Source organism: Dipodomys merriami, unplaced genomic scaffold (genome assembly GCF_024711535.1).
Source record: "Dipodomys merriami isolate MVZ:Mamm:240054 unplaced genomic scaffold, mDipMer1.0.p SCAF_20, whole genome shotgun sequence".
Lineage (NCBI taxonomy): Eukaryota > Metazoa > Chordata > Mammalia > Rodentia > Heteromyidae > Dipodomys > Dipodomys merriami.
The window spans coordinates 27,724,733-27,736,744 of NW_027203382.1; the positions used below are offsets into that span (position 1 = coordinate 27,724,733).

Genomic DNA, 12,012 nt, shown 5'->3' on the forward strand with positions numbered 1-12,012 from the left:
AAAATGCCTGGGGTTTATCTGTACATGGCAAAGCCTCTAGCAGAGAGACTTTTCCATTTGTTTCATTTTCCGTATTCAGAGATGTCTGAGAACACTGCGAGATGAGATGAACTTGTGGGAGATGCACAGGGCTCGGCATCACCCTTGTGGCCAAGCCCTCTGCCCGGAGGGAGAGGGAGAGCCCCACTAACAGCACTGTGCTCTGCTACCAAGGTCCCTGATCCAGTTTAATCTCGTCCAGATCACTTTCTTCGCTAGGAAAGCTTTGGTGGTTCACAAGGATGTTTTCCACTAGGAACCGGGTGGCTTCATCTATGTTTATGTTATCCTAGGCAGAGACTTCAAACCAGCCAATGAAGCCATCATCTTTGCAGAATGGGTCCATCTGGGGCGGACCCTGGACACCCTCCCTTTTCTGTTCACAATTGTTAGCCAGGAGGACAGCAGGAATAGGGCTGCCATTGGGAAGATGAACTTTACTATCCAGGTCACTTTCCCATTTTAAGACTGCCTCAAAAGTCGAACTTCTTGATAATCAAACACAACACAAGCACCAACAGCTTCTTTGTAGTATACGCAGGTCACATTGCTGAATCGCTCCTGCGTAGGATGAGCAAGATGAATCATCTTGCCTCTCTTCCTTTACAGACGAGAGAACAGAGTTCCAGGGAGATGAAATGACTCCAATTTTCTGGGTTGATTGTTCCACTGTGCTGTATAATCTGTTAATCAGATACTTGGTAGAGTAGACACTTTTTACGTTCATCCTGTGTTTCCAAAGAGAGCCTGCGATGTCCCAAGGCCCTGCTGTCCCAGCTGAGGACCTTGAACGCAAAGTCCACGCCGATCGTGGTCCAGTTAGTGCTGGGAGAAGAGCTGGTGGACGTAGCGCTTGATGATGCTGGTTTTGCGCACGGCACGCCGAGCTCAGCGATGACCAGCACCTTGGAGAGGTGCTCGTGCGTCTCCGGGGCCGCGCTGGAGGCCGCCCTGGGCTCCTTGGCTCCCCAGCCGGCCATGGGCGCTGGGTTCCTCCCGCACGCACGCGCATGCACGCTGATGGCCAGCGGGCCTGTGGGTCCTGGGACTGAGTTTTTCTCTCTCTCTGGTGAAAACGAGGGTTCTGGCATGTGCTTAAGCTTAGCTAAGCAGATATAGCTGAGACTCTGTGTCCAGAGGGGGGACTATAAAAATGAATTGTTCAGAGTTCACTGGTGGTGGAGTTATGGCGATGGAGGTTGGATGTTGAGTCCACTGCCCAGTAGTGGTGATAGGTATCCCTGAGCCAAACTATTCCTGGGTCCTTGACTTTAGGTTCTTCACCTTCATTTTGTCTGCCTAATTTTCTAGGACTCTTTTTAAAGCTTGCCCATTGATAGGTGGTTATTCAACAACCTTCCAGAGTATTTCTGTCTAGTGTAGCCATGTTGCGATTTTTATATTGACAGCTGCTCTTTGACTTGCAGTGAGGTCTTACTCTGAGAAACTCATTATAAACTGGTAATTGTAAGGTCTGCCCCGCCAAGGCAAGGTAAAATCCTCCCTCCTCTTGGCTAAGTCTCTACCCAATACCTGTGTCACCTAGGTAACTGGCACACCTGGGCAGTCACCTTCTCCTCCTCCAAGGTCACATCCTGGGCTGCCTCCCGTCACACCTCCCATCTGAGTGTCCCTGGCCCTGAGGTCACATCCGAATCCAGTGTGGCCACATCTTCCCTCACCTGGCTGCACCTTCTCCCTGCCCCTTCCCTACTTCAACCCAGGCCAGGCTTCAGCAGTTCCTTTCAGCCATGTGCATGGTGTGGGCAAGCAGTTCGGTAAAATAAACTTCTCTTCCTTCCTGAGTACCTCGGAGTTCTTTTTATCAGCTACCTAATTAAACCTAATTATTTAATTTACTTTACAATAATATCATCGGCTGACAGCGCATTTAATAGACCTAATCAACTGAACACCATACATTCAACTAACCTACCTTAAAGGACTTAGATTAGCCTCTGTTTTGACAAAATCACCTAACACTTCTTAGACTATTTTTTTTAATAAATCACTGGATAGCTGAAATGATTACCCATGTAACCATCCTCAGAGTTTGAAGTAGGATTCAACTGAATGTAAAGAATCTCATACTATTGTTAAGTTAAAAAATCATGAGTTGAACTATAGTCAGAAACTCTGTGTGTGTGTGTGTGTGTGTGTGTGTGTGTGTGTGTGTTCGTGTATATGAACAAAATGTTTTTTTCTCTCCTTTGGATGCTTTATTTTTGTTCTTTGTGTTCCAAAATTTATGGCGATATGATGGCACAGAAGATACCTTAAAAACGAAATGTTCAGCCAAGTTTGTAATCCTAGCTACTCAGGAGGCTGAGATCTGAGGATTGCAGCTCAAAAGCTCCAGCAAGAAAGTTCATGAGATTCTTCTCTCCAATTAACTATGAAACAAAAACAAAAACAAAACAAAAACAAAAAAACAAACCCAAGCCAAAACCTAACCTAGAAGTGGAGCTGCGGCTCAAGTGGTGGAGTGCTAGTGCTGAGCAAAAAAGTTCAGGGACAGCACTTAAGCCTTGAGTTCAAGCCCTGGACTAGTACCAAAAAAAAAAAGAAGAAGAAAGAAAGCAAGAAAAAGAAAAAGAAAAGGACTATTCTGAATCCTAAGAAAGCTATTTCCACCCTTTTCTGCTCTAGGAGCTGGTCTCTTATTCTCTCTCATCTCCATGACTTCTGTCTTATCGTGTCTCTTGCTGAGAATTCTATTAGCTGAGTTGTTCTCTCTGTCTTCTTCCTCGCTCCTCCCCAAGTCCCCCTTGTCTTAATGTGATATATTTTGGCATTCTCTCGGGAATTTAGTCTTTCAACTCTTATTTACTTTTTAAAACTTTTAAGAGTTTTTTTTTTTTTCATGGTCCCAGGGCTTAGGGGCTATCTATGCTTGAGCTTTTTTGTTCAAGGCTGGCATTCAATCACTTGAGCCACAGCTCCACTTCTGGCTTTTTTTTTTTTTTTGGATAGTTAATTGGGAATAAGAGTCTCACAGACTTTCCAAACAATCTCAGCCTCCTGAGTAGCCAGGATTATAGGCATGAGCCACCAATGTCCAGCTGATGGTCTTATATTTAAATTTTTTTTCCTTTTTTTCCCCCTGATAGTCTGTGTTTTGTTTTATGGATGTAGCATCTTTTCATTTCTCCCTGGAAATATTAATTGGAGATTTTTCACTTCATTCTTTTCTAGTCTTTTTTTTTTTTTTTTTTTTGTCGGTCACGGGGCATGAACTCTGGGCCTGGGTGCTGTCCCTTAAGTCTTCAGCTCAAGACTAGCACTGTACCACTTGAGCCACAGCGCCACTTCTGGCTTTTTCTGCTTATGTAGTGCTGAAGAATCAAACCCAGGCATTTATACATGCAAAGCAAGCACTCTACCACTGGGCCAACTTCCTAGCCCCTTTTCTAGTCTTTATTTGTCCTCCCGGGGCCATTTTACCTTTCATTCTATCTCACACCTGGACACTTCTCAACAATCTGGTGACTTTGGGTGCTTAGGGATGAGAAGGCTGTTTAGGAGCCTGTATTGGTGGGTGAGCTGCCGACTGGCTTTGCAGCACGTGGGTAGTAAGAGGCTGCTCCATTCCCTTGGAGGGATGTCAGGGAAGGTTTCACTGTGTGACAAATAAGAATTCTACTCTAGAGCCCCAGTTCTTGCCAAAAATTCATTCACATGTCTTACAGAGACAAATTTTCAGCTTTACTTTAGGACTTTTACTACTGCAAGTTTTCATGTAAATAGTGGGCAGCCAGATGTTTTGCAAGTAGGGATATTGGAGGGGAATGTCAGGAGGATGATTTTGCATACTGACTTTCAACTGACTTTCAATTGGTGACCCTGTTTCTCTTTTCTCATACATGTGGACTAATGGGCTAATGGTTTTTAGTTCTCTTCTATCTCTTCGGCTCAGCTCCTATTTAACATTTACCCATCAGTTTAAGATTTTGAAATCTTAAGTCTTCAGATGAGTATCTCTTGGATTTTCTTTGTTGTTGGTGTTCACAAATGATTTCTTGGATTTTCTGTGGAGAGAAGAAACTGAGGGTGCAGTCTGTCACTGGAAGGACAAGCTCAAGCTTCCTCCTCCTCCTCCTCCTGCTCCTCCTCTTCCTCCTCCTCTTCCTTCCTCCTTCTTCTTCTCCTCCTCCACCTCCTTCTTCTTCTTTTGTGGGGGTGGGGGTAGAGGAGAAAGAAGGGCAGTGCTGGGATTTGAACTCAGGACTTTGTGCTTGCTAGGTAAGCACCTTGCCACTCAAGCTACACTCTCAGCCCTTTTAAGATAGTTATTTTTCAGATAGTGTCTCACTAATTTTTTGGTGCCAGTCCTAGGGCTTGAACTCAAGACCTGAGCACTGTCCCTGAGCTTCTTTTGCTCAAGGCTAGTATTCTACCACTTGAACCACAGCTCCATTCCACTTTTGGCTTTTTTAAAAGTTTATATTGGAGATAAAAGTCCCACGGGTTTTTCTGCCCAGGCTGGCTTTGACCCACGATCCTCAGATGTCAGCTTTCTAAATAGTTAGGATTATAGGCATGAGCCACTGGTACCCAGCTTAGTCTCACACTTTGGCTTTGTCCTGGTCTCAGGCCAAGATCTACCCACTTATGTTTCCCAAGTAGCTGGGATGTCAGACACACACCACCATACCCAACTTTTTTTTTTTTGGTTGGAATGCCATGATCCTCCCTACCTTTCTACCCCCTATGTAGTTGGGATTATAATAAGCTTGAGCCACCATACCCACCTAGTCCTTTGAGGTTTAAATGGCTCTTTAAGGTACTCAAAATGAAGAATCAGTCATGAGGTGATAACTTCACTGGAGAGTAGAGTCCTCACATTGTATAAAAGTTTCTTGTTTGGTTCTCTTAGTCTCTGAATCTCTAGAGAGGCTGGAGTGAATGGAGCTGGAGAAATAACTTGGCAGGCTTCGCTGTACACAATGCTCTTGATCAGCATGGTACTCCAGGCTGGACTAAGGCTCAGTTGGGGCTTGCAAGAGGAAGCAGGTAGGCAGGATGTAGAAACAACCATCTACAGAACTATAGCTAAGAGACCAACTTAGTAGTGGGAGAAGAGAGAAGTGAGCCAGTGTGGTGCTCTGGCAGTGTATAGCCTTGAGATTTGTAAGAAACTTGAACAAAAACCCTGCTGATGAAGCTAAGTTTAAAGGCACAAAAATAAAACGTCAGCAGCGTTTGTGGCATACACAAGAGACAGTGATAGATTGCACAGTCCCCCACCCCCATTTCTGGGCTAATGGAAGTGACAGCAGCATGGCTGAATGGAAGCCACAACCTGCCTATTAATTTCAACTTCCTTCCCCAAAGACTTTTAATGGGAACTTGCAAAATGTGTAGTTCACCTTTTTGTCCTTCCCATCCCAGCCTGCTGGAAGACAGATAGGGATAGGGCCAACCAGGCCTGCCCATGACCCTGGGGAGAGAGGAACTGACCACAGAGCCCCCACCCTGTTCTGTGATTGGCACCAGTACATTGGAGATGGAAACCAGGATAATTTTAAGATGGAGTTCAGATGAGAATCCACCATTGGGGAGATTGGCCATCTTCTCATCACCTCCTCTCAGCACAAGTGGGTCACATGGGAACAGTAAACCTCTGCTGCTGGGGAGTAGCTCAGCCATGCGGGCCCAGCGTGCTGGGAAGACAGCAGGAACTTTGCCCAGTGGGCATGAGTCCTCTCTGCTCTGCCCATGTTACACAGTAGCCTTTTCAGTATCTCCTAGCTCCTCCCTTGAGAAGATTGTTTAGAACAGGTGCTTTGTTTTCTTCTGGCTGACCTCTGGCCATGGCCAGCACCACTCAGTCTGTTCTTCATACTCCCAATGGGGGGTGTCCTGACTCTGTGTCCCTGCCTGTGTCTGTCTATCATCTGTCTTGGTCTCTCTCTCTCTCTCTCTCTCTCTCTCTCTCTCTCTCTCTCTCTCTCTCCCTCCCCCATCCATCTGGTCAGTTACCCTCGAGCTCTTATACCCTCCTCTGGCCTTAGGAAAGCGGCCTCAGTCAACTCCCCATCCTCAGCAATACGATGTGATCACGTATTATCACTCCCCACCTTTCCCACCTTGCATGAACAGCTTCCAAAACCTTCTGGTCTTTAAACAAAAATACCCTCAAATTGCTTTCCTCTCACCAGAGGCAGCTGTTGTGCCCAGAAGCCCCTCCACCTTCAGAGTCTGCCCCAAAGCAGGCAGACAATTATTCATTTATGAAAATGAAAGATTCATGAGAGACTCCATGGGCTGCCAGCAGAGTTTAGGCAGGTTCTGATCCTGCTTTAATTTAATTAAGCCTTGTTTATTTAATCAGCCCAGAGATACATATCCTCAGGCAGGCATTTGCGGCCTCTGCAGCAAATGTGTTTCTGTTTGTGTGAGGAGGAGAGCTATAATCGACTAGGTATTTTTGAAGGGTTTGGGGGCCGGGGCAGGCTAGTAGTCTGATGTGGACCCGACCCTGTGGGGACCTACATTTAGCAGCTACCTGTGTATAAGCATGTGCATGCATGTTTGTGTTACACATACAGAGCTTCTGTTGCTACGTGTGTGGGGGCAGCTATGAGTGTGTACATGCAGAACTCCTGTGAAGCTGTGAACATGTGCCTGTATGTATGTGTGTGTGAGGGGGTGTTGTACATGCAGACCTCCCATTATAGTTCATGTATTTTAATCTGTGTGCATGCACATGCATGTGGGGAGGGCAGGGGAAGGAGTGCACCTGCAGAACTCAGAGCCCAGGGTCTGCTTCTAGGCCTTGCAGGACTCAGAGCATCTGGACCTACCAACAGTCTGCATTCTCAGCTACTACAGAAGAAAAGGTCACACTGTGGCGTACGGACAGGACAGTGTTTGCAGAACATGCTTGCCAGATCTTGTAGGTGCTGGTTAGATATGCTGATGCCTACATCCCATTGAGACCTGGCAGTCACTAAAGTGACTAGGAGCTACTTTGTTCTCCAGTGTTCTTGGCTTCATGAACATCTACATTGTCTGGATGGAAGCTGGGCAGGCAGAAAATGTAGGGAAACCATGTAGACAGAATCACTATGGTAGGACCTGCATAGTGATAAGACATTTGGACATGGACGTATTATCTGAAGCCCCCTCAACATACATGTAGGCACAGCTACACACACACACACACACACACACACACACACACACACACACACACACACACACACTGGGAGCCCTGTGTATGTCTTCTTTCTCTCTCCTCCATGCACATACTCACAGCTATAGTCCTGTGTCCAAGAGCTAGAGAGGAGAATGGCTAGAGATGAGCCTTAAGACACCAACACACGCAATTTCTAGGCCCTAAAGAGGAGACTTGAGGGTGGATGACAGACCTAGATCCCATCCTCTCACTCTGTAAAGTCTGTGTTCAATGTGAATAAATCAATAATTGTATGGTGTGTGTATATTGGAAATAGACTCAGGAACTCTTTCTTGGAATTACTTATGTTCACATACTATATCAGAGCCCAATTTTCAACTAGAGTCAGTCAACAGTGTGGCAGCCCCCAAGGTGGGGGTCATACTTTTGTATAGTTTTCTCCTTCTGGATAGGGTTGACCTATGTCATCAGTCAGATATTGCAGAAACGGTTGTGTGGGAACTCTCAGGTGGGAGCACAGAGGAGATGTGCCAACCCACTGTTCCTTGGTTTGTAATGCTCTTGATCTAGGGCTTTGAACCCAAATACCTTTTAGGTCCGTGAGAAGGACAGTGGTTAGAGCAGTCATCAAATAAGATTTATTCATCTATTGACCAAGAAGGTGAGTCCTTCTCCTCCTTGCAATCTATCTATCTGTCTGTCTGTCTGTCTATCTATCTATCTATCTATCTATCTATCTATCTATCTATCTTGTCTCTCTATATTTCTGTGTATATATACATATATATATATATATACACATATATGAGAGAGACACAGACAAAGCACTAGAATCTCCTTTACATTTTAAAAATTGACAAATAATAATTACCTATCTTTATGGGAGTACAGTGTTTTTTTCTGTTTTATTTGCTACCAAAAACTTCTTGTCTAATACTTGACACTTCACTTACATTAATGAGCTGTATAATCTCCTCCCCAAAACAATATGAAGCAGGTATAATTAAGCACTATTTTGCACATGAGGAAATAGAAGGTCAGATTGTCATAGGGACTGGCTTAGGACAGAACTTGAACACAATCTTGAATTAGGCTGTAATTAGTACTGAATTTTGCCTTTTTCCTAGACTTAGGTCATTCAATATGATCATTACTAGACATACCTGGCTAGAAAGCTTGAGAACTAACAGCGTACTTATGCTCTTGAACTTGTGTGGCTAGTAAGCATTTGAAGTGTGATTGGTCTGAATTGAGATGTGCGTGGTGAGTATAAAACATGCATATTTCTTCTGATGGAGGCATGGAATTCCATTGTGTATGTATATATACATATATACATATATACACATACATATATACATATGTATACATATGTATATATACATATGTATACATATATATATACATATATATATATACACAGATATATGTACATATATACGTATATATATGCCACATTTTCTTGATCCATTCATCTACTGAGGGGCATCTGGGTTGTTTCCATATCTTAGCTATGGTAAATAATGCTGTGATAAACATGGTTGTGCTGGTAGCTTTGGTATGACCTTGTTTGTGATCCTTTGGGTAAATGCCCAAAAGTGGGATTGCTGGGTCATAAAGGAGCTCTGTGTGGGTTCTTTTGAGGAACCTCCATACTACTTTCCACAGTGGTTGAACAAGTTTACACTCCCAACAATGCAGTAGGGTTCCCTTTTGGCCACATCCCCTCCAGCATCTGTTATTAGATTTCTTGATATAGCCATTCTACCTGGGGTGAGGTAGAATCTCAATGTTGTCTTGATTTGCATTTCTTTTATGGCTAGAGAAGTTGAGCATTTCTTCATGTGTCTATTGGCCGTTCTTATTTCCTCTTCAGAGAAGTCTCTCTTTAAGTCTTTAGCCAATTTGTTAATCGGGCAGTTGTTTCTTTGAGGATTTGTTGTGGGGGTATTTAGTTTTTTAAGTTTTAAGTATATTTCAAACGTTAGACCCTTGTTTGTTGTATGGCTAGTGAAGATCTTCTCCCAGTCTGTGGGCTTTCTATTGATCTTGCTAACTATGTTCTTTGCCATGCAGAAGCTCTGCAGTTTCATGCAGTCCCATTTGTCCAACCTTTCTTTGATTTGTTGTGCTTCTGTCTCTATTAAGAAAATTTCGGCCTGTGCCAAGGAGCCCTAGAGTTTCTCCTATTCCTTCCTGTAATGTTTTCATGGAGCCTGCTTTTATTTCGAGGTCTTTGATCCATTTGGAGTTGATTCTGGTGCAGGGTGATATATCTGGATCTAGCTTTAGTTTTCTACAAGTGTTTAACCAATTTTGTCAGCACCATTTACTGAAAAAGCCATCTTTCTTTCCATTCTTTAGTTCCCTCGTCAAAGATTAGGTGGCTATAGGTCTGTGGGTTCGTTTCTGGGTCTTCAGTACTATTCCATTGGTCCTCAGGTCTGTTCTTGTGCCAGTACCAAGCTGTTTTGATTAGTATGGCTTTGTAGTAGAGTTTGAAGTTTGGAATTGATGGGCTGGGAAGTTGGCTCAGTGGTAGAGTGCTTGACTTGCATGCCTGAGGCCCTGGGTTCAATTCCTCAGCACCACATAAGCAAAAAAGAAAAAACCCAAAAGTGGCACTGTGACTCAAGTGGTAGAGCGCTAGCCTTGAGCTGAAGAGCTGAGGGACAGTGCCCAGGCCCAGAGTTCAGGTCCCATGACCGGACCCCCTCCCCCCCCCAAAAAAAAGAAATGAAGTTTGGAATTGATATTCCTCCAGCACTGTTCTTTCTACTAAGGATTGTTTTTGCTATTTGTGGTCTTTTATTGTTGCATATGAATTTTTGGAGTGCTTCTATGCCTCCATCAGAAAAAATGACATTGCCTCTTTTGTTAGGAAATGGAAAGACTTGGAAAAAATCATATTAAGTAAAGTAAGCCAAGCTCAAAGAAACATAGTTCCCATGGTTTCCCTTTTTGCAGTAAGTAGTACATGTTTAGGACAAGCAGAGTAGGTCAAAGGCTATATACATGCGACCACATGGCATAAGTTAAACAAAATGTACTCCAAAACAGGGACACAAGAGGTGTTTTTTTCTTGCTTGCTAGTGTTTTTAATGTACTTACAATACACTATGTGATTCTTTTGTTTCTATTGTATGTTCTCCTGTGATATAACTCCTGTTTTCAGTAGATTTGATGCTGGTGCTCTGCACCTTGTATATATACTTTTGTAATTTGGGGAGGGGAAGGGATATTGCAGAACACTTAAATGAGGATGCATGCTGACCCATTGTGATGACAAGATGTACAGGACACTATGTTGAAAATGAACTTTGCAATGTCGGGGTGGTGGGGCAGGAGGAATTGGGGAGGTAGGGAGGGAAGTGATAGTAGGAGGAAAATAAAGGAGGAGGTAACAATGCTTGCTATGAAATGTACTTATTACTCTACTCATGTAACTGTAACCCCTCTGTACAACATTTTTACAATAAAAATTAATTAAAAATATGCATATTTCGAAGGCTTACTATGAAAAAAAGGGATATAAAGATATACCATTGTGGTAAGGTGCTAGCCTTGAGCTGAAGAACACAAGGACAGCGCCCAAGCCCAGAGTTCAAGCCCCACGACCGACAAAAAAAAAAAAAAAAAAAAAGATATACTATTGCATGCACAGTGATTACTTGATAAAATGATATTTTGAATAGAAATTAAATTTAGTGAAATGAAATTCTCCAGATTCTTCTTACTCTTTAAAAGTTGTATATATTTTGAATTTTTAACTGACCCATAATAATAGTCTATATTTATAGCATACAAAGTAATTAAGTTGTTATATGCATCCACCAATCAAATGATCAAATCAGGGTAATAAGTATTTCTAGGTCCTTAAGTATTTGTTATTTTATTGTGTTTGGAGCCTAGGAACTCTTCTCTTCTAGATCTTTTTTGCTTGTTTGTTTTTGGTGTTGGTACTGAGGCTTGAGTTCTGGGCATTATGCTGTTGATTAACTTTTTTGCTCAAGGCTGGTGCTCTACTATGCCTCCAATTGCAGCTTTTTGCTGATTAGTTGTAGATAAGAGTCCTACAGATTTGTCTTCCTGGACTGGCTTTGAACCTTGGTCTTTACTTCTCAGCTGCCGCCTCCTCCTTCTCCTCTCCCATCCCCTCTGTCCCTCCTCCTCATCTTCCTCCTCCTCCTCCTTCTCTTCCTCCTCCTTCTCTTCTTCCTCCTCCTCCTCCTCCTTCTTGTTCTCCTCTTCCTTCTTGTCCTCCTCCTCCTCCTCCTCCTCCTCCTCCTCCTCCTCCTTCTTCTTCTTTTTCTTCCTTCCCAGTCCTGGAGCTTGAACTCATGGCCCACTCACTGTCCCTGAGCTTCTTTTGCTCAAGGCTAGCATTCTACCACTTGAGCCACAGACCCACTCCCAGCTTAAAAAAAAATATTTATGTGGTACCAAGGAATTGAACCCAGGGCTTCACGCATGCTAGGCAAGCACTCTACCATTAAGCCACATTCCAAGCCCTCTCTTCTAGTTTTTTGTTACTAAAATATATAAGCTGTTGCAAACTGGTTATCTTTCTGTGCTGTAGAAAACTGGGACCTATTCTCTCCTAACTGTAGTTTAGTATTTTCTATCCATCCCCTCCCACTCTCATTCCCAGCCTATGGCTATCAGTAGTCTCTCTTTCCATGAGGTCAGCTTATGTTTTGAAAACATCTACATATGGGTGAGAAAATGAAGTATTTGTCTTTCTGTGCCTGAATAATTTCATGAAACCTGATATCCTCTTTTTAAAAATGTGACCATAAAATTTAAATTGTGTCTTTGGCTTGCAGTTGTGG

The 12,012-nt window shown here is 43.4% G+C and overlaps 1 pseudogene; it reads right to left on the reverse strand.

Moving 5' to 3' along the window:
• Positions 1-205: 205 nt before the first annotated feature.
• On the reverse strand, positions 206-1,019 carry LOC138832805 (ras-related protein Rab-32 pseudogene; annotated as a pseudogene).
• Between the last annotated feature and the right edge of the window lie 10,993 nt (positions 1,020-12,012).